Below are 23,823 nucleotides of genomic sequence, written 5' to 3'. Positions count from 1 at the left end.
CCTTTTCTGCTATGATGCACTGAGGATGCAAACTTTATGAGGTAAAAAACTGTACACAGATTTATGTGAAAAATAGAAAAATAAACAGAAGGAAAAATATATGAGTGGCAATTGGAGTAAAAAGGGAAACATGAAAGGAGGACAATTACATGCCAGATACTGAAAGAAGAGAGTGAGTGAAAAAATATGAAAAACAAAAAGATTAGTGAAAATAATTAGGGAAAATAATGGAACTGGGTTAGAGAAGATGATGAAAAAGAGGCAGCCAGAGACAGAGAAAGAGTGTGTCCTTAATGACCACTTTAGTAGTTTGGAGGCAGTAATTTGGTTAGCCTCCGAGCTGCAGGTCATGTAACACTATCCTTGCCAAAGCAGATAACCCTGGGTTCATGTGCGTGTATGTGCACAGCATGAACTCAAGTGTGTGTGTGTGTGTGTGTGTGTGTGTGTGTGTGTGTGTGTGTGTGTGTGTGTGTGTGTGTGTGTGTGTGTGTGTGTGTGTGTGTCAATCCCCACATAGCCTGAATCGTTTCACTGTTGGAGTCTTGAGGAAATTGCTGCACAAATGAGATTATGTTGTAATTTAAAAACAATTTATCAAAGACAGTTTGGTGTCACTCCCATTGGAGCCATTAGACTTTCTCACACTCCCAGAAGCAAGGAAAAAAATTCCAGCTTCGGGAGAACAGTAACATCAATGAGGAGTGGTGAGAAAGAACAGCTACACAACTATCATAAGAAATCTCTAAACAATTGGTGCACAGTGACTGAAATATGCTCGCCAAAGATTGTTAAAAGAATAAAAGAAAACATATTTCAATGTAAAATAACCAAAGTACTATGGTTTTCAAATTCACTCCCAGATATAAACATGGGATGCTCACTAACTATAACCCAGTAGCCAAACTAAATAAGAGCTTTTTTTTTCTGTGTACAGATTAAAAAAAAACCTGAAAGAAAATAATATTTATGCTTGTGGTGTAAAGCAATGTCCTACTACACAAGGACCTAATGTTTGTTTTACTGATTTAGACATTACTGTACTGGACTGTAAAGGCTGAGTTATATTCATACCTTAAGTTGTTGTGCAGGTCTGTGTGGGCTGATCACAAGCCTTAAGCAACACAATGTAACTCCAAATCAATCACATTTCTGTGAAATCAAACTCTCCACCAATAAAGGAGTGCTTCTGCAGGTGGTGACCACAGACCACTTCTCAGTTCCTATGCTTTCTGGCTGATGTATTGGTCACTTTTGGATGCTAGCGGGGCTTTCGCTCTCGTGGCAGCGTGAAGCGGAGTCTACAACCCACACAAGTAGCTCAGGTAGTGCAGCTCATCAAAGATGGCACATCAATACGAGCTGTAGCAAGAAGGTTTGCTGTGTATGTCAGCGTAGTGTCCAGAGCAGGGTAAGATCACAGTTTTGCTCAAAATATTGCAATGCACACAACATTATGGGTGACATACCAGAGTTCAAAAGAGGACAAATTGTTGGTGCACGTCTTGCTGGCGCATCTGTGACCAAGACAGCAAGTCTTTGTGATGTATCAAGAGGCACGGCATCCAGGGTAATGTCAGCATACCACCAAGAAGGACGAACCACATCCAACAGGATTAACTCTGGATGCAAGAGGAAGCTGTCTGAAAGGGATGTTTGGGTGCTAACCCAAATTGTATCCAAAAAACATAAAACCACGGCTCCCCAAATCACGGCAGAATTAAATGTGCAACTCAACTCTCCTGTTTCCACCAAAACTGTCCATCGGGAGCTCTACAGGGTCAATATCCACGGCCGGGCTGCTATAGCCAAACCTTTGGTCACTCATGCCAATGCTAAACGTCGGTTTCAATGGTGCAAGGAGCGCAAATCTTGGGCTGTGGACAATTTGAAACATGTTTTGTTCTCTGATGAGTCCACCTTTACTGTTTTCCCCACATCCGAGAGAGTTACGGTGTGGAGAAGCCCAAGAAGCGTAGCACCCAGACTGTTGCATGCCCAGAGTGAAGCATGGGGGTGGATCAGTGATGGTTTGGGCTGCCATGTCATGGCATTCCCTTGGCCCCATACTTGTGCTAGATGGGCGCGTCACTGCCAAGGACTAGCGAACCATTCTGGAGGACCATGTGCATCCAATGGTTCAAACATTGTATCCTGAAGGAGGTGCCGTGTATCAGGATGACAATGCACCAATACACACAGAAAGACTGGTGAAAGATTGGTTTGATGAACATGAAAGTGAAGCTGAACATCTCCCATGGCCTGCACAGTCACCAGATCTAAATATTATTGAGCCACTTTGGGGTGTTGTGGAGGAGCGAGTCAGGAAACATTTTCCTCCACCAGCATCACGTCGTGACCTGGCCACTATCCTGCAAGAAGAATGGCTTAAAATCCCTCTGACCATTGTGCAGAACTTGTATATGTCATTCCCAAGACAAATTGACGCTGCATTGGCCGCAAAAGGAGGCCCTACACCATACTAATAAATTATTGTGGTCTAAAACCAAGTGTTTCAGTTTCATTGTCCAGTGTGTGCCATTTTTGCAAATGGCACACTTTTATACAGTGTGCCATTTGCAAAAAAAACAGAGGGGGGGAGGATAATTTCAAAAGTTTTATTAATGAATAAAAAATTTGATTAATAATGGTTAGCTAGCACGGTGCTCTTTCAGGTAACTAGCTAGTTCCAGTATGTAAGACTATTGTTTTTAAACTTGCGCCATCTACTGTCAGGACTCGGGAGTGGGTATTAGTTTACTTCAACCGCTTTGAGCAGAAAACATAATAATACTCTTTATAAACAGACAACAAAAAATTAAATTGACAAATGTGAAGGACACAAGACATGTATTTATATTAGGGCTGTCAATGTAATATTCCGATAATAGTTCTGGTTTATGTTATTAGTTTTTGTTTTTCTCCTCTTTGCTGTCTTTGATTATCTTGCTGTTTTGAGTTCTGTCTTGTCTGGATCCTCGTTTTGTTGGTGTAATGTTTTTGTTTACCATTGTTGTTATCACTTTTAGTCTTAGCCTGGGGTCCGTTCTTCGTACGTTGCTTAAAACATCCGAGATCAAATGAGACATCCAAGATGATTTCATCCGGCTAATCCTGATCCGGCTAATTGGGTTCTTCCAACACACCTGTTGTTTACGATTAGTATGGCTGGATTGAGTTATCTGAGATAACTGCGCGTTCATGCGTTTGTTTAAAAGGGGAAATGTATCGATAGTAGACACAATGATCAGCAACGCTGCTATTGGCTGTTCAGCATGGCCAAAGAACGCCCACAGTTTTTCTCCCAAGCAGAACAAGAGCTTTTAATGGAAGGTTATGCCAAATATGAGTCATTAATTAAAACACCTCAAAATCTGTTAAAGCCAGGAGAGAGGGCTGGCAAAAAGCAGCAGACAAATTAATGCGTAAATACTGTCCATGGTAGATGTTTCTATCACTTTCTACAGTATTAATTACTGCATTTTAATAATCTCATATTTACTTTGTTCTTTTATATCAGAGCCTCCACGGGACCCACTAGAACATGGGGACAAGTAAAAGTGAAATACAAGAATATTCTACAAAATGGTAGCCTTTAATTATTATACTTTATTTTAAAAAGGCACTTGTTATGTCAAGAGATCCAAATTTCAGTGTCATTTAGACACTGGAAGTAAAGAACACGTGCAAACTGGGATTTTTAACAAAAAAAAAATCTTTATCCATAAAAAATGAAAATTTTCCAAGTCATCCACAGTTTACACGGTAAAACTGTATTGCTCCGTGACTAGATAATCCATCCATAGTTTTTTTCTAATATAGTATACGGCTCGACAGGAAGCAAGCCTTTCAAAGTAAACTGAACTTCACAATAAAATAGCCCGAACAAATCTTCTTACTGAATAGGATAAAAATAATAAGCAAACCATCATACAAATAACTTAAATATTTTAGATTTATGGCTCCAACACCACTTTTTCCTCTTTAAAAGCCACTGTTAAATGATGTGTTTGTCTGTTTATAACAGCCACTAAGAAAATCTCTCTACAATTACACTGTCGTGCTGCGCCAAAGGATCTTGTCTATTGCGCAATACGCGATTAATTCGAAAAACTCTGCAAATTATTCTTGCACCTTCCACAACAGGTTGCAGTCGTAAAAATGGACATGGCTACGGCAGACTTCCCTATCTCCTCCGCTTATACAGCCATGATCTAATCTTGTTTACATGAAATAAGCCTGCTCTGGAGCAGGCTTAAGCTGGCGCACATGTTGCTATGACAATAAGTGCAGGATGTCTTTCGAAGAACCAAACGAACCAAGATCATGCCAAATCGTCAACAATGAAATCCTGCTAACTGAGTTAGCGACGTACGAAGAACGGACCCCAGGTCCTTTGTTTGGCAACATAATTCAGCCTTAGTTTGTCAAATACAGAGAAAACAAATTAATAAGCATTAAAGTACGGTTTATGGGTTGGGTTTTTGCAATGTTATCAGCTTGTTAAAAACTCATCTCAAGAACCAATGTTTGCTCAACATGGTGATCTGCACCAAGTAATCTACTTTCAGCAGTTATCACTGGTTATTGCACCGTAAGCTGCAGAAAATACGAGCAGAGTTGCTGTGTCTGCCTTTACTACCGTCGGCTCCTATGGCGGAGGGATATTTCAGCTGGATACAAAGTGTCTAGTGCAGGCGGGTCTCTTAATAACCGCTGTTTCGTCACTTATTTTAGAGCCCAAATAAGCGATTTCACTTTCAGAAACGTGCCCAAAAAAAACGCAAGCCGTGACTCATGAAATTTACAAGCGCTTTTAGAATAAAACAAGCCCAAAGTCGCATGAAATAAACAGTCTGTGCAACAGTGAGCCCGGGTCTGTTTTGCTACAGTCTCTAGCGCTCGTGAAACTACGGAAAGCGGCGAGGATGATAGAAACACAGTGCGTAGAGCACGGCGGGGAAAAAACATTAGGGAACGGTGTGTGTGTTTTGACGCGCAATTAACGGCGGAAAAAAAAAATCGGCGTTGTAGTCTAACAAAGTTAACGCGATAATAACGCGTTAAAACTGACAGCCCTAATTTATATACATTTTTAAAAATCCATAATATTGCTTATTCAGACCAGAGGGGAGGGGAGGAATGTATCCCCCCAGGGATAAAACATGAATGACCAGAGGGGGGGACGTCACAAACAGAGAGGGGGGGGGGGGGGGGGGGTAAATCCCCCCCCTACCCCCCAGCAAATCGCACCCAGTATATATATATATATATATATATATATATATATATATATATATATATATATATATTATATATATATATATAATATATATTGAACCGGAAAAGGGTAGAGTGCCTTCTCCGGGTTGGGGAGGATGTCCTGCCCCTAGTGGAGGAGTTCAAGTATCTTGGGGTCTTGTTCACGAATAAGGGGAGGATGGAGCGGGAGATCGACAGGCGGATTGGTGCAGCGTCTGCTGTGAAGCGGGCGCTGTACCGATCCGTTGTGTTGAAGAGAGAGCTGAGCCAAAAGGCGAAGCTCTCGATTTACCGGTCGATCTACGTTCCTACCCTCATCTATGGTCACGAGCTTTGGGTCGTGACCGAAAGAACGAGATCCCGGATACAAGCGGCTGAAATGAGTTTTCTCCGTAGTGTGTCTGGGCTCTCCCTTAGAGATAGGGTGAGGAGCTCAGTCATCCGGGGAGGACTCAGAGTAGAGCCGCTGCTCCTCCACGTCGAGAGGAGCCAGTTGAGGTGGCTCGGGCATCTGGTCAGGATGCCTCCTGGACGCCTCCCTGGAGAGGTGTTCCGGGCACGTCCCACCGGGAGGAGGCCCAGGGGAAGACCCAGGACACGCTGGAGGGACTATGTCTCCCGGCTGGCCTGGGAACGCCTTGGGGTTCCTCCTGAGGAGCTGGCCCAAGTGGCTGGGGAGAGGGACGTCTGGGCCTCCCTACTGAAGCTGCTACCCCCGCGACCCGACCCCGGATAAGCGGAAGACAACGGACGGACGGATATATATATAATATATATATATATATATTATATATATATAATATACAGTGTATATATTGTTTACAATATCAATCCAATCTGGAATTCGCTGAAACTCTGGAAGTAGCCAACGTTTTGTAAGTGCCTATTTGCAAGCTGGGAAAAAGATAGCAAATAGGTACTTATCCACCTGTCCGGTGAGGTACTCACAAGTCCCGAAGAATGCCGATTAGTACTGCAATCGGCTATTACACATTACCTTGTGGGCCTCTTCCAGGATGGTGTGGGGGCAACCGCAAGCTTGATTTGCCATAATGAATCATGGAGAGTTATGCTGGTAGTTACTTCACGGTTCAGTCTTTTGAGGTGGAGGATTTTTCAGCCCCCTTGTCCCGTGATGTTAAGGGAGGCTTGTGGAGCCCAGTGGACCAGAGTCATATCAGTTTGAGCCACTGGCTCAATCCGCTGCTAGGGCAGTGGAGGACAGGATTGGTCCAGTTATATTTTAAATTTATTTCATGAGTTGTGATCCAGATGGGATCACTGGCAGCTTTGCACATCATGATTCATTTGTAATGTGGACACAAAACATGGTTGATCTTCCCTTTGCTCTGACTGCAGTAGGCATGTTTCAATACGATGGAAGGCAGAGAGGCAAGTTCACAGCAATCGTGGCAAAGTTAGTTCTAGGTTGGAAAGTGGACATTCGCGCTTTGCAGCTTCAGCATCATCTAACTCCTGTTCGAGCTGATACAAGGAGGCTGATCTGGAGCTGCTGCTCTCTATCTCCTGGCTGCTGAAGCCGTGGAGCGTGAATATCCAGTATCCAACCCGAAACCAATTTCAGCACGGTCTTATACCAGCCCTTTCCTGGCTGCCTCAAGAAACTAACAGAAAAACAATTGGTTGCTTCCACGTAAATTCGCCAATAACACATAAAAAGATGGTAGATTTTTTTCTAGTCGCTTTTTTGAAGAAAAAAAGTCAACATAGACAACATAGCCCCCTTGAAAAAGAAGGTGATTATTCACAGCAAGCCGGCTCCCTGGTTTAATCCAAAACTGGGTTCTTTCAAGCACAACATTAGGTCATCGGAATCCTACCTAATCTGGAAAAAACAATCTGCTGTTGTATAAAAGACCCTTTGCAAAGTCAGAGCAGCATGTTTTTCATCATTAACACTAGAAGTCCCAGAGAATTTCAGTTTTCTTGCAAGCCCCGTTCCCCTCTTCAGGTTTGTGTATTCACTCTACCTTTCTAACTGTCCCTATTGTAATGCAAATAACCTGTGACGGGTCCTAGTTCCTGAGCTGAGAACAGGTCACAGCCATGCTTTTCCAACAAGGCAAGGCAGTGCCTATTTATATTGTCCATTCACCAACAGACTCATTTATATTGCAAAGCTCATTATGTGAAAGAAAGAACAACTTAGAGAATAATTGTATTTTGTCTTGTCTCGCCTTTTCATGTCATTCAACATTTCAGCTTAGAAAATAACAAACAGTATGACTTCAGTATTGGAGTAACATTGATTTCACCCAAAGAAAAGCACTACATATGAAGCTACAATTGTCCCATTTAGCAGTTTTCACAAACCCAAGGTGAGTCCTTCCTGCATTTGCGACAGGTATACTTTGTGCAGTGCACACAACGCTCAGTGCTGTGGTTCCTGTTGCAGAGATTGCGCACCTGGCACTATGTTGTTTTACCATGAGAACTTCTCTTCATCTCACGTTGCTGTCTCATCTTTTCTTCTTGTATTGCCTTTTCCTGCATAAACCTCTAACAAAGTTCATCAAATTGTCCATAGTTACAGTCCTGCCCTGGTCCATAAATGGCTCCATCAGTTTCACAACAACGTTCTCAGACAGCCTTTCTCCTGTGGGGCGGGAGGGATCTTTTCCCAAATAGGGGATGGCATTACACATGTATTTTGTGTCCAGATCTACTGCAATCCAAGACTTAATTCCAAATTTATCAGGCTTTGATGCAATGTATTGCAGAAAGGGACAACGAACCTTTGATGGAAATAACTGCTCATCAACAGGAATTGTAACGAACGATAACGTAGGACCCAAGATTCGACACAGCACAGGTCAGTGGTTGGTAACAGGCTTTATTTTGACTGTGCATGCGCTGCGCGTGGAGCGCGCGGGTAGCTCTCGAGCCGGTAACCCCCTGAGACGGAGACAACAGGTTAGTGATCAGTCAGGGAGGAAAAAGGGAAAAGAGGTAATCTGAAACACTAACCTGTTAGAGGGTTTGTGAGCTCGGGGACCGGCTCGGCAGGAAGGGGTTTGCGGGGGTTTGAGCCGTTGAGCGGCTGACTGTCCACTGGGGTCTTTGACGGGTGATGGTCTGTGGGGCAAAGTCCAGTGAGCCAAATCCAGGCAGAGGTACAAGAGGGGAAATCCAGAAGGCAGGTCCAGGTCCAATCCAAGGTCCAAAAAACTAGCAGATACACAGACGTCAGGGGTTAGGCAGACTCGAAAAACTCACGGACAGACAGGTCAGGTTCACAGGCAAGAAATCCAAGGCGAAGGCAGATGCAGAAATCCAGGGACGGGCCGGGTCAGGTTTCCAGACGTGGGCAGACAGAATCAGTTAAGGGATTAGGCACTCTCGGTGGTCAAGGCAGAACAGGTCAGGTACGGGTTAGCAGACAGAACAGGGAAAACGCTGGAAGGTACTCGCTGGCAAGCTATGAGACGATCTGGCACTGGAAGCTGATTTGGACGGGGCTTATATGGAGAGGAAAACAGCTGAAGCCAGTAAAGGATAATTGCGAGCAGGGCAGAGAGGAACAGGTGTGCAGAGTGTAGAAAAATCAGCGCCAGTGCCAAGAACATCACAGGAATATGTTGCCCTGGACTGTAGGACACACACAGTTCTGTACAAACTGTTGCCAGATGTGTGAAATTGCAGCAAATTTGTCCGTTTTCACACGTTCCAAACGTGTCTTTATTTGTCGAAGCGCAGATATTTGATTATCAGGGGCGGATTTACCATTAGGCGAAACTAGGCAGTTGCCTGATCGTGCACGCTGCTCAATAGTACTGAGAGGACCACTCCAGGTGAAGAACAGGATCTTGCCAAGAAATGGAGACGGGCACAGATTTACTTCCAGCTATTATTTCATTTAAATGAAAAATGGAGAACAGATAAGCAGATCATGGCTTGTCTACTAGAAAAAGGGACGAAAGAAAACATAGAGGAAAACAACAAGAAAAGGTATAAGAGAGGGACAAAAGGTAGAAAAAATAATGTATATCTATTCTATTAAAATGTTTGTATCTGTATATAATGGGTCTGTTTTATGTGTAGTCTTTCAGAGGGCTCCATGCCTTTCTTTGCCTTGGGCCCCAAATTTCCTAAATCTGCCCCTGTTCATTATATCTTGAAACCGGTTTCGAGGCATTGTGGCTTTGATGTGTGAATTCCCAAAGTCTTTGGACCACAAATGCCGCATGGCGCCAACACTCCCCTGTGCTGCCTTCATAAACAGAACTGCAATGAAAACCACCACATTTGAAATCAACGTTTTCACCATCAGAATCACATTCTGGCATGTCTTGTAACATAGCCAAAGTTTCAATATTACTTGAGTTATATTTGCCCCCTAGTAAATAGGGCAGGTGGTCATTATTGTATAAATATTAAAATATAAAAGCGTTCCAGCACATGCAGCATTTTCATTGATCAGGTATCAGCTGATCGCTACGCGGGTGGCTCTGCTTCGCTGTCTGAAATCATTCCGGTGTTGGCGACACTGATGACGTAGACCTAGTTATATTTAATTACAAATAGGATTTTTCCCCCTGCTCTCAGGTAAAACACTCGTCAACAGAGAGGGTTGAGCTGAAACCGAAACTGAAGGGGGTGGAATGGTTCTCCAACGACAGGGCTAATGGGGCATTTACATCTGAACAGGGATTCATGAGTTGTGAAGTACTGTCGGTGGGACTGGAGGTTGACGAAAATTCTCGTATCTCTGGGACATCTAGTGTTAATAGAGGAGAATAAAAATAATCCTAGGTGACTCTTTAGAACAATTGCCAAATTTACCAAGAGTCACGGCTCTGTTGATCTATCCATTCCCTTAGCTCTGAGCAATAATGACTTTATGGGATTCTTCATTAATAAAATTGATTATATTAAAAATAAAAACATTTTCATCTTTCCAAATATTAACAATGTGTTATAATCGCCTATAACCACACTTGAACTTAAAACAAAGATATTGACCTAGTCAGAGTCCAGAACTCAACTAGATAGAACATCTATTGAGTCACCTGAAGAGAGCTTGGAAAAAGAGATGCCTTTCCAATCTGTGACCCTGATACAAGGTAGGTTTGGAGAAAATGTTTCCACGTCAACATGCTGACAGACTCCTACCAATGAAGACTGAATGTTAACATTTATTCAAGTACTGCTTTAACAAAGTTTGTGTCAAAAGGCTTGCACACTTATGCAACTGGGGTTTTGTACTTTTTTTGATTATTTTGTTTCTTGATTGCCACATTTGGAGCATGTTTTGAAATAATATACCAGGGTCTCAGTTTTTACATCAAAAAACAAGGTATTTTGAAAGTGGTGTGTACACTTTTAAGACTCACAGTATAATAAAATGAAATTAAAACCGCAAGCGGTGATGAGCGGCCCTCGCAGCAAAGCGCCGCTCCGGCCTTGGCCACCGCTGGGATTTGCGCGCCGCCGGCCGCCTGCCACCGCAGATGCTGTCACGCATTTTGCCCGCCTGTCCACTGGGCGATTTACACGAACGTGTTCGGCAGCGCTCCCCCACGACTCACAAAAAATCTGGTGCAGATTCACCACAACGGACCGGTATAGCGCCCGCTTCACAGCAGACGCCGCACCAATCCGCCTGTCGATCTCCCGCTCCATCTTCCCCTCATTCGTGAACAAGACCCCAAGATACTTGAACTTCTCCACTAGAAGCTGGCCCTTGGGACTTTCCTTTTTTAAAAAGCTTATAGTTAGAGTGGCTCATGTTACCCTGAGCTACCTCTATAGTTATGCTGCTATAGGTTTAGGCTACTGCAGGACATCAGGGTCTATTGTTCTTCAATTTTGAATGACTGTTGTAATTTCAGCTTTTAACTTTTTGATTTTTCTTTTTTCTTCATAGTAGGCACACCTGGTCTGGCGTTCTGTTAGCTGTGGCTTCATCCAGGGAAGACAGATCACCCGCTACTACCATCTAATGTAGAACTTCTGTGCTTTTTTGTCTGTCTTGTTGTGTCTCTGCTCTGTCTTCTGTAACCCCCAGTCTGTCGAGGCAGATGACTGTTCATACTGAGCCCGGTTCTGCTGGAGGTTTTTCCTTCCCGTTAATGGGGAGTTTTTTTTCCTGCTGTCGCTTCATGCTTGCTCAGTAGGTAGGATTGCTGCAAAGCCATGGACAATGCAGACGACTTCTCCCTGTGGCTCTACGCTTCTTCAAGAGAGAATGCTACTTGTCAAGACTTTGATGCAATGAACTGGTTCCCTTATATAGGAATTTTTTGACCAATGTGTATAATCTGACCCAATCTGTATAATATGATTGATTTTGACGTTGTAATGTGCCTTGAGATGACATATTTCATGAATTGTCACTATATAAATAACATTGAATTGCATCATCTCTTCAGACCAAATAAACTATCACATTTTTTGAGACAGTTATCTCATTTTAAAGATATAATCATCTAACAGTATTACTCTTAGCAAGTTAAAGCTCCATAATAATTTTAGACCAGGTTTTAGTTCCACTCTTTTATTATGCACGTCTAGGCTACCTATAAATATAAAGTATGGCATGCCAAAAAACATTTTCAACAAAAGGCAATTTTAGTAATGGCCTTGCGATTTTATATCTAAGCATTAAAAATGATAATATTTCACCAATTTTCACAGCAAGATGGAAATAACGACTATCCAACATTTTAAGATTTTGTAAAAACTTTTTTCCTTTTTTACCTACCTTTTGAAATTAATACTTGTTTCTACTTCTCCAAAATTAAACTTAAAGAAAACTATTGTGCTGTCCTGGGGCCATATGCAGCTAGACAGCTAGGACAAAAGTTCCCCACAAAAGCTTCCTTTTCTTGCATTCTCTGAATAACCTTTGTTCCCAAATCTGGCTTTAAACATTCTTTTTGTAAAAAGACGAATATTTTTCCAAGGCAGAAGCGTGTAGAACAAATTCAACTTCAACATTAGCAGTTTCCCTAGCTTCATCGCTGAAAAGCAGCTTTTAACCGGAGCAAAATACGTCAAAGATCTTTTTTTAAGGTGAGAGCACTCACTATGTCACGTAATTCACATAGAGATCTAACAAAGTTATGATGTCTCACTCTGATTAAATATGAACCCAAAACTTTTCTAACTGTTTTTGCCTTGGATTTCCTCTGACTAAGAATTATTATCTTATTTATGTAATGTATTCACGACATGAATTCCTTGCTGTCTTAACAAAAGGCAGAACAACTATAATGTTACTTTCTATAATTATTACAGGCTCTGCTGAGATGTCAAATTCTGGAGAATGCTTAGACACCCTGACACACAAATATGGATTAACTTCATTTCATGTGCACTCGTGAACTTGTTTTAGTTGATTTAGTTTTCTTGATGTACTGTAGAGCGTGATGAGGTCTGTTGTGATATTGTGTGCACTGGATTGAGGGGACAGTTGGTGTTGTTTGTCAAACCCAATCTTCTTAAGCTGCAAATTCAGTAAAGTTACCAGATATATATATATATATATATATATATATATATATATATATATATATATATATATATATATATATATATATATATAAAACGGTTGCAGTTACAGCTCAAACGTCGTAACAACACTTCTAAATCTGAGTCTGACGCACAATTTCAAATACAAACACGAAGCAGTTTGATTTTTGTCCGATGACGAGCGAGCGAGCGAGAGAGAGAGAACTGGTAAAGCAGCTCATAGTAACAATAAAGATGAGCGCCATAAAGATGTTATTAATCAGGGAAATCTTTCTGATTGTTTCACAGCGGTTACCTGCAGCGGGTAAACATGCCCACGACAACACACTTAGGCTCCCCGCAGCCCGTTTCTATCGGAATATGCGCCAAAACTGCCTCTTTAAAATGAACTGCACGGTTCAGTCTGCGCCTGTCTGCATTGCAATGTGAAGTTTTACACATCTATGCGTGAGCATAATCAAAAATTCCCCCCAGGAGCAGCGTTTTTTTTTTCCCCAGGACCCGCGGTAACGACAGCGGTGTTCTTACGATGGAGTATTAGGGCCACACATGAAGAGAAAAAATAATTTTGCCATGACGAGATTAAACTGGTGCAGATCAGTTGATGCAGCGATGCATTTGGCCACCGGAGGCAGTGGCGACCCACCAGCTTAAAATCTATGTATTGACATCTTAAAAATGGTCTTATAGCTTAAAAGATCATCCTGTTTTGGTTGGTTTTGTAGCCGAATAGAAGAGATGTTCTCAAAGCATTAAATAAGCCTTTTGACTTTTAAAAATGTTGTCCTTTTAAGGTAATTTTAAGTTACTTTTTAATAAATTTGTCAATACCCTATGGAAGTCTGGACATATGGCAGCGGCGTTTCAGGTGACTTCGCCACGCCACCATGCCGCACTGCTACATGGAATCCAGTTGGGCCTGGAATCCACAACACAGAAACATGTCTGTGGACACAGTTTCATGTTGATTAGCTCAGAGGGGTAACATAGCGACTGCTAACAATAAAACATGACACTTCCTGTTGTCAGGGGGCGTGGCCTAAGTGATGTCATCATTTGACCATTGGATATTGTAGAAGACCCGATGATGATCAATCACAGAAAGTTTGGTGCCTCTGTGTGTTTCTGTGTAGGAGATATAGCAGTTTTTCCTGTTGTCAGGGGGCGTGGCCTAAGCAATGTCATCATTTGACCATTGGATATTGTAGAAGACCCGATGATGATCAATCACAGAAAGTTTGGTGCCTCTGTGTGTTTCTGTGTAGGAGATATAGCAGTTTTTCCTGTTGTCAGGGGGCGTGGCCTAAGTGATGTCATAATTTGTCCATTGGATATTGTAGAAGACCCGATGATGATCAATCACAGAAAGTTTGGTGCCTCTGTGTGTTTCTGTGTAGGAGATATAACAGTTTTTCCTGTTGTCAGGGGGCGTGGCCTAAGTGATGTCATCATTTGACTATTGGATATTGTAGAAGACCCGATGATGATCAATCACAGAAAGTTTGGTGCCTCTGTGTGTTTCTGTGTAGGAGATAAAACAGTTTTTCCTGTTGTCAGGGGGCGTGGCCTAAGTGATGTCATCATTTGACCATTGGATATTGTAGAAGACCCGATGATGATCAATCACAGAAAGTTTGGTGCCTCTGTGTGTTTCTGTGTAGGAGATATAGCAGTTTTTCCTGTTGTCAGGGGGCGTGGCCTAAGTGATGTCATCATTTGACCATTGGATATTGTAGAAGACCCGATGATGATCAATCACAGAAAGTTTGGTGCCTCTGTGTGTTTCTGTGTAGGAGATATAACAGTTTTTCCTATTGTCAGGGGGCGTGGCCTAAGTGATGTCATCATTTGACCATTGGATATTGTAGAAGACCCGATGATGATCAATCACAGAAAGTTTGGTGCCTCTGTGTGTTTCTGTGTAGGAGATATAACAGTTTTTTCCTGTTGTCAGGGGGCGTGGCCTAAGTGATGTCATCATTTGACCATTGGATATTGTAAAAGACCCGATGATGATCAATTACAGAAAGTTTGGTGCCTCTGTGTGTTTCTGTGTAGGAGATATAACAGTTTTCTGTTTTGTGGCGAGTAGGTGAACTTTGACCCCTGCTAACGCCCCTTCAGCATGCTCAAAAACTCACCGTTTTGATAACTTTTAATTGGCCATGCCTTATGATCAGACTGACCGAGTTTCAAGCCGCTCGCTCGAAATCCCTAGGAGGAGTTTGATCAAATACCAATGCTGTAAACGTCAAAAATGAGGTAAAATTACGACCTTCAATCTAAAATGGCCGACTTCCTGTGATATTTGCACTATGACGTTTATTGTAAATTCTGAGCGTCTTGCTTAGATCTACAACTGTACAAAATTTCATTAATCTACGATGAAGTAAGTGAATAGCAAAGGGTCCTTTGAAAATTTCTAGGTGGCGCCGTTGAGGCATTTTTCTTTAGATTTTTGTGACGACCTTAAAATACAAAATTTTTAAACAGTCACCATGCATCTGCAAAGTTTGGTGAGTTTTTGAATATGATAAAGCCCCCAAAAAGGCCCCTCTTTAGGGGGGCAGAATAAAAATAATAATAATAAGAAACAACACAGAAACAATAGGCCTTCGCAGCGCTTCGCTGCTCGGGCCTAATAATAAGAAACAACACAGAAACAATAGGCCTTCGCAGCGCTTCGCTGCTCGGGCCTAATAATAAGAAACAACACAGAAACAATAGGCCTTCGCAGCGCTTCGCTGCTCGGGCCTAATAAATATGCTGTATGTTTCGCTATTGTGTTTGAATGTTTCATCGACAGTCCAAACAAAAACAAAGAAAAAACTGTGGCAATAAGTTATTCAGCTACGTAAAGAGCACTACTTTCTGCTCACATTGAGTTAAAACAAATAGATATAATGCTAATGCAAATGGAAATTACAGACACATTGCCTTCATTATTATCAACATGGTGGTGAACAATCTCCACCAGCATTACACCAAAAGGCATGTGGTCTTTAACTTATCTTTATTAGTGTATTTTTATAATCTATCCATTTTCTAACACACCTACCCCTTGTGGGGTCGCAAGGGGTGCTGGTGCCTATCTCCAGTTGTCAATGAGTGAGAGGAGGGGTACACCCTAGACATGTCGCCAGTCTATCGCAGGTATTTTCATATTAAATAATATTATTTTAAATTGATCTGTATACACAAATCCAGGGGTATTGATTTTAGTTGCAGAAACCAGATATATTTCCACAAAAAACAACACAAAAACCCCATAAACTATTGAAAAGCAATAAATGATTAAATATCTATGATACAGTGGAATGAGTAATTGCAGTTCTGCAAAAATAAAACAGAAACACCAGAACATGAGAAAGAAACTTCAAACAGAGTCCAAAGAGGAATGCTGAGCAATATAAATATTTCCTAGCTATGGGTAAGTGGAAGACAGAACAAATTGCTGTGTGACATCATAATGGCTAAGAAAAGGGAACTACAGTATCAAAATATCTTCATGTTTGCTGTAATTAGATTGGCAAGGGATACCATTACAGCTAGGATGCTGCAGCACTGACTGCTTCAGAGACATTAATGTTTGTCACTGTGTGTGTTTACTTTTTCTTCTTCTCCACCAGGGAGTAGGTGGATTTGAAGTTATTGTTCAGAGGAATGCACAAGGAAGGTTTCGATGAATCTGTTGGATGTGTATGTAAAGTGCTGTTAAAAGCAGCATTTATTATTATCTATCTGGGTTCACAGGATAGGACAAAGAATTGTGGTATTCTCTATATTTTTGTAGCTTCCCCATATTCTATAGATTGTAAAACTATAGCGATTATGAAATTTTGGCTTAATTTTAGTGGGGTGGTGGACATCAGATTAACCTAGTGTTCTTTCATTTTAAAAAAATGCCTAATGTTACTATTATAGTTACTACTCACTATTATTTGTTTAGTCACTGCATCAATGCACTCATCCACATCTGGTAAAACATCCACTTGTATAATTAGTACTACATTTGACTTTTTTGTTGTGCTATGCAGGACAATTGAAGTAGTAAAATGACTGGTGAGTAAACATGAGGATGTAAATAAGGTACATATAAACATTTTAATGCTGTATGACAATCATTTAATTTTGCTAAGTTTCTTAATCAAGTCTAATTAGTTAATTTCTCCTTTCGTTACTAGGAGCACATTTGTGTGTTTTTTTTCTCTTGTACTATCAACTAATTACAGCTCTTAAAAGACAGCGTTACACCTAGCAACGAGGTAACCACACCACACTCTGTCCTCTCCTTACTCAGTGTCACTTTCATTAACTATCTGAATCCCTCTTAAACTAAGGCTCTTATGTTGGAATTTATAAGCTAAGGTGGGAGCTATCTGAGAGGACTCTAAGAATCATTCTGAATACGGGCACTGATTTTAAAATCTAAAAATTTTGTTCATAAGAAGGCAGCTGTTCGACTGAAAAGCTGCCTCAGGTCGTAAACAGGGCAAGGGATGAGCCTGTTAGGCTATGTTCACACTGTAGGGAAATGCCAGTCAAATCTCATCTGTTTTGTCCATATGTGACCCATATCCGGCTTTTTCATGGCAGTGTGAACAGCCCAATTCTGATCTTTTAACCCCTAAAAAAATCTGATGTGTGTCACTTTCGTAAGTGGTACTAATTCTGATACGTATTGGATATTTTTCAAAGCATTCACAGTCTCAAAAGTGTTGTCGCATTTTCTTTTTCTTTTACATCACTCTCCTGGATCCAACTACACAACCACACACAAAAGTAGCCGTTAGCACTCCAAAACACACCATTGTTTATAGGTTTTACTGCTTTTTTCTCAAAAATAAAATATTTGATAAAAATAAAAAATCTAGTATCCTACTGCAGAACAGTATAAGCACCCAAGCTTCCACTCTCTCATTTAATAATCACACCCACATGCACGTGTGTGAGGCAGACAGACTAATGTGTGTGACCTATGGTGATAGCTTACGGCACTGGGAACATTAGTGGTTTAGATTGAAACAAATGAAGACAGCTCCTCACTTAGTCACAGTCAGATGGGGCCGGGAAATAATAACACAAAGAGGGAGAGGAAGCCAGACAGTGCGTGTGTGTGTTTTTTTTTTTTTTTTGGGGGGGGTGGAGGGTTGTGATTGGTTTTGCATTGTGTTTTGTACATGAAAGAGTATGTCTGTCCACAGACGTAATATGCATGTCTCTGTGTGTTGTCAGGTTATAACTATTGAAAATTATATTCAGCTTGAGATGAAGATGAAAACCTTCAGGGTATAAGAATGAAAAACTGACAACACAGCTCCTACCTAAGATAAATTCCTTTTTCATGACACACATTATGTGCATGCTTTTTATGTTGGTGTAGGGATCAGTGTGTGTGTGTGTGTGTGTGTGTGCGCGCGCATGTTACTGAGGGCTTGGCTGTTATTAAAATAATTATATTAGTTGTGATGTATGATATGTTGGTGATTAAGTATGTTTCTTGTATTGCTCTTGATTTCAAAATGACCTGCAGAGTTCATTCCCATCCCAAAACCTCTTCAGTTGCTTAATCGCCGAGCCCCTTTCAATCCAGACTACTGCAGAAAAAACAGTATGGTACATAACCTGTGCCATGGTATGTGCAAAACAGCCAGAATCTGGTTCAACAGGATAGAATACCCAATGCATCTAAATGCTAAGCTATTTGGCATCATGTAGTATGATGAAAATACTTCTTGAAGGTAGTTACTTATTCTGTCCACAGAACAGAGCAGTTGTAATTCATAAAAGACAAATGAAAATGTAATAATTAGGATAAATACTTTTAGTGTTCCACAATAGTGAAATTTGGGTGTGACAATAGCAGAAACACATAGTTATGCACTAAATTAGTAATGAAAAAACAAGCTAATCTAATATGACAGTTCTAAAGCACCAGAGGATGAACTAATCAGACAAAAATAAAAGTAAAAATAAAACCAAAGTTTTCTACAATTATTAATAACATGGATTATTCAGCCAATATTCAGCTGATGTGAGTAAAATATTCAATTCAAATTAAATTAAATTCAAATTCAGAAATACTTTATTTATCCCAAAGGGAAATTAAATGTTGATGTAACTCATTTTGTTAAGGAGTTATTATAGATGGTGATGGCTGTGGGCAGGAAAGGTCTCCTGTAGAGGTCCGTTTTGCAATCAAGCTGAAGAAGCCTTTGATTGAAGAGACTGTTTTCAGATGACAATGTCATGAAGAAGATGTTCAGGATTGTCAATAATTTTCCTGATTTTATACAAAATCCTTCTTTGCCTCATCATTTCCAGAGGTTCCACAGTTGTCCCCAGAACAGAGCCCGTTTGTTGAGCCTTTTTAGGTCCCTGGGTCTGATGATCCAGCCCCAACAGATGATGGTAGAGGAGATGACACTCAACAACAGACTTATAGAAGTCATGCAACATCTTGCTTGAAACCTTGAAGGACCTTCAAGGAGGTCCTTCAAACAAATGGGAGAAGAAATGGGTTTATCAGAGAAACGATCTCTAATACACCCGACAACTGCAGAGTCATCTGAGTATTTCTGTAAATGACAGAAGTCAGACTTGTGCTGGAAATCTGAAGTGTAGCCTGGACCTAACTCCGTATATCTGTTTTCCCTCCTAGAAATCTGGATCAAGCCTAAGAGACTCCAAGCCAGACCTCCAAGAATCTGTGAAACCCTCAGGTCATCTATCTGTTTAGTCCTCCTGCCTGAGCTCACCTGCCTGTCCACGCTCCAACGACATCTTTACTGGAGAGGACTTGCCTGACCTGCACCTACAGCCCAGAGCAGCTCCTCTGTTAACACAATCTCCAGGCTTTATCTGGATCTGGGGCGACGGTGGTGCAGAGGATAGAGAGTACGTCCCACAATTGCCGGGTTGCCTTCTTGGGCAAGACACTTCACCCGCATTGCCTGCTGGCAGACGTCAGAGGGCCTGGTGGCGCCGGTGTATGGCAGCCTCGCCTCTGTCAGTCTGCCCCGGGGCAGCTGTAGCTACTAACATAGTTCACCACCATCAGGGTGTGAATGTGTGTGTGAATGGGTGAATGACTAAACTGTAGTGTGAAGCACTTTAGAGGTCGTCAAGACTAGTTAAATGTGTTATACAAGTACAAGCCATTTACCATTTTACCATCTGAAATATGGGAAAACATCAGGGTCAATACAGAAACAAACAACCTGTAAGAGATTATGAGATTACAGAGACTGGACTGCAAAATCAGTTGGCATGGAAATTACAGATTAACGGACTCTGAAGGCAACGAGTCTGACATACTTAGACCGGAAAGAAGGACTAATTAGGGGAAAATGTGTCAGCAAGGACATGTCGGCATTACAGGATGATCTAAGGACAAGTTTGCATTGTAGAATGATGTTCTCCACCAATGTGATGAACGAAACGCTGATATCAAAATGTGCCCGCCCCTGAGTGTATGGACAAATGCTTCCTATTTAATGCCTGTATGAGAGAACAAACGGGGTTCTCAGGTACCGGTTGCGTTGTGTTGTAACAAGAACCCAGTGCTGAAACTGTAAACATCTCTCTGCCTTTTAGATTAAATATGGTAAAACATAGATACGGTTTGAAGAGTTTTTTTATTACTACAGAAGTCAACAATAGAAACGCCACATTATCAGATAAAAGAACCTGGGGAGACCGAGAACAGGTCTATTGTTTAACAAACCTTTGTGTAATGGTTTTATGTGGAGAACCTGATATTCAAACTGACACAGAAATGTTCTTATTTTCAAAGGATTTTTGGTGTAAATGACAGTGAAAGCAGATAGGACAAGTAATGATTGTACCGACTGATGAATGTAGATGAATTGGGATGAATTGACCAGGTGTCAATGATAGGAACTGATTTGACCAGACGATGCAGGGTGAAACAGACTTGGCTAGAGAATGCTGGCCGATGGCTCACCAGAGTGGACAGAGCTAGCAGCAGCACACTTGAATGTAGAGCAAACTAGACGAGCACACAGTCACTGGTAATCCTTACTTAGTGAGGGCAGGTCATTTGTAAAAGACCCTGGAGTCTGGTAGGCTGAGCACCCGAAGACTATGAGCAACATTTAGGCAGTGCAGACAAGACCTTCTGGCAGGGAGTGGTTGAGTGACCCATCATTCACACATTCTCCTTCATCTGTGCGTTCTCTGTTACATCACAAATAAGAGCCGTTCTAGTCAATGGGGCATTTCCCAGCAGCTTGGTGGTGCTACGGCATGACAAAGAACCCTCCTCCATTGTCCATCAGTAATACAGATTTAGTCTTTGTGACGGATGACGGAGCAAAATGCGTAAATTTCTGAAAACCAGATGAGCCAAACAGGAGCTCAGACGCAAGCAGGAGGTGTAAAGCGGATCCGGTAATATTTCAAAATAAAGAGGGGAGGGGGGCCGGGTTGTATGGATGCATAAACGGATCTAGTTTGGATTGCTACCCAGCACATTTTGCAGTGAACAGATGGAGCACACAGGGAATGTAGTAGGTGTGAAGCTGGCTTTAGGCAGGTAAATGTAGGCAGTGAACTGGGTGGAATGACTTGAAGGTAATTAGTGGCAGCAGATGGAGCTGATTATAGGCCCGTTTACACTACACCTAAAAACCGAGCCATGCCGAGACCGGTCCTAGCTTGGTCCAGTTAACTGAGATAAATGCAGCCGTTTACACACACAGGAGTTATCTCGGTTATGGTTCCTTGGTTGCTCCTCGCCTCCTAGTGGCGATCTGCGTTACTACCGCTCTCTGGGATTGAAGGCGGGACCGAGCAAATCAAAATGGCGGCACCCGTCACATTCAGGATGTTATTGTTAGACAGATTCGGCTTTTGGGACATGGATAAGACAAATTAACGTCTAATAAGGATTTACAGACGCGGGAAAAAACAACAGACGCTGAGGTTCATAAGCAGAATCATCTCTGGAAACCGTGTGGCACGGTAAGGAAGCTAGTATTATTATGACTGTCTGAAATTTGTCTGAATGGAGTGTGAATCGGGACGTGCAGCCAGACACGCCGGGAAACCCGCGGACAGTCAGCTGACTGTAAGGGCATGACGCGGTCTGCTCATGCGCTCCTCGTTCTCAGGGAACCGGGATAAAAAAAACCAGTCCGAGACCTACTGATGAACTGGTCTGCAGTTAGCGCGGTCCGATTATCGTTAGCGCGGTCTGGTACAGTCTGCTGACCATTTACACACAAGAGTTATCTCGGTTACCGAGCTCGGACTGGTCTCGGCTCGGTTAAAAAAGTGTAGTGTAAACGGGCCTTATGGTGCTAAGTGGTGGCACCTGAACTTTGAAAGTGGCTGCAGTGAGTAACAACAGGCATGCTTTTAACATTGATATAAATAAAAAGCTTAGGGATTTGTGTTATGTTATTATGGTTATATATTAGGGCATAGTGCAGTATAATGGTGAATGGGCAAGTGGGATTTTGGATTGCTAATTGGTGCATAAAAGTGCACATAATTTTAGTAAAGCTCTGCTAATGTACATGGGAATTAGATTAGTTTAGTTATTGTGTTTATGCTGTTAAGAAATTAATGTGCGTTGTAAATATTGTGCATGTAATGACTGTAATATAAATTTTTCTAAGGTTCCTACCTGACTATTTTCTAAAGGACTGATCACAGAGAAGAAAATTTATAAAAAAGATAAAAAGATTCAACTGCTCTGTCTGAGTAAATCCAGTTATACTCTTAATGTCATGGGTGCACCCCTTCAAGTGTGGGGTGTAGCTGGTAAAAACACTTGACATATATTGTCTGGAGCTTTTAGAAAGAAATGAGTGTCAGACACATTGTTATCACCTAACTTTATGTGTTGTGGGGAGAGCATGTACTTTATTTCCTCTATAAATCAATGTCAAACAAGGATATATATGTTCAAGCAGTCATCACATACGTTTAACACCTATATAGGCATACAAAGTGACTGGGAGTCAATTATCGCTGTGCGACTGCTTAATTTTCACTCTCTGTCAATCTAACACCTAATAATTCACAATGAAGAGAACAATTGGCAGGGGGAGAAGATAAAGTACCACTGACATGTATTTTAGAGCTATGTGATAAAATGCTGATGACAAAAAATGGCAACTACTGCCAGGTCAAGATGGTGGTATGCTGAAGCACTTCTACTGAAGAAGAATAAATCCTGTAATTAATTCCAAAGCAGCTCAAGCAAAGTATCAGAATGGAGTGTCGATCACTCCATTCTGTTAGAACGCCTGGATGACTGGGTCGGCCTCTCTGGTACAGCTCTCAATTGGTTTAAATCCTACTTAAAAAAAAAAAAATCCTACTTAAAGGACAGGGAATATTTTGTATCAGTTGGTAACTTTACATCAGAGATTACAAAAATCACATGTGGTGTTCCCCAAGGGTCCATTCTGGGTCCCCTCCTCTTCAATATCTACATGCTTTCTCTTGCTCAGATAATTCAATTCAATTCAATTCAATTTTATTTATATAGCGCCAAATCATGAAACATGTCATCTCAAGGCACTTTACAAAGTCAAGTTCAATCATATTATACAGATTGGGTCAGATTATACAGATTGGTCAAAAATTTCCTATATAAGGAAACCAGTTGATTGCATCAAAGTCCCGACAAGCAGCATTCACTCCTGGGGAACCGTAGAGCCACAGGAAGAGTCATCTGCATTGTACATGGCTTTGCTGCAATCCCTCATACTGAGCAAGCATGAAGCGACAGTGGGAAGAAAAACCACCCATTAACGGGGAAAAAAAACCTCCGGCAGAACCGGGCTCAGTATGAACGGTCATCTGCCTCGACCGACTGGGGTTACAGAAGACAGAACAGAGACACAACAAGAGAAACAAAAAAGCACAGAAGCACACATTGATCTAGTAATCTGTTCTACATTAGATGGTAGTAGCAGGTGAGCCGTCTTCTCTGGATGATGTCACAGTTAACAGAACGCCAGACCAGGTGTACCTACTATGAAGAGAAAAGAGAGAGAACAGAAAGTTAAAGCAGAAATGACAACACATAAT

This window comes from Fundulus heteroclitus, chromosome 5, assembly GCF_011125445.2.
Source record: "Fundulus heteroclitus isolate FHET01 chromosome 5, MU-UCD_Fhet_4.1, whole genome shotgun sequence".
Lineage (NCBI taxonomy): Eukaryota > Metazoa > Chordata > Actinopteri > Cyprinodontiformes > Fundulidae > Fundulus > Fundulus heteroclitus.
The sequence above is the reverse complement of the archived record's forward strand: the minus strand, read 5'-3'. Positions refer to the sequence as shown.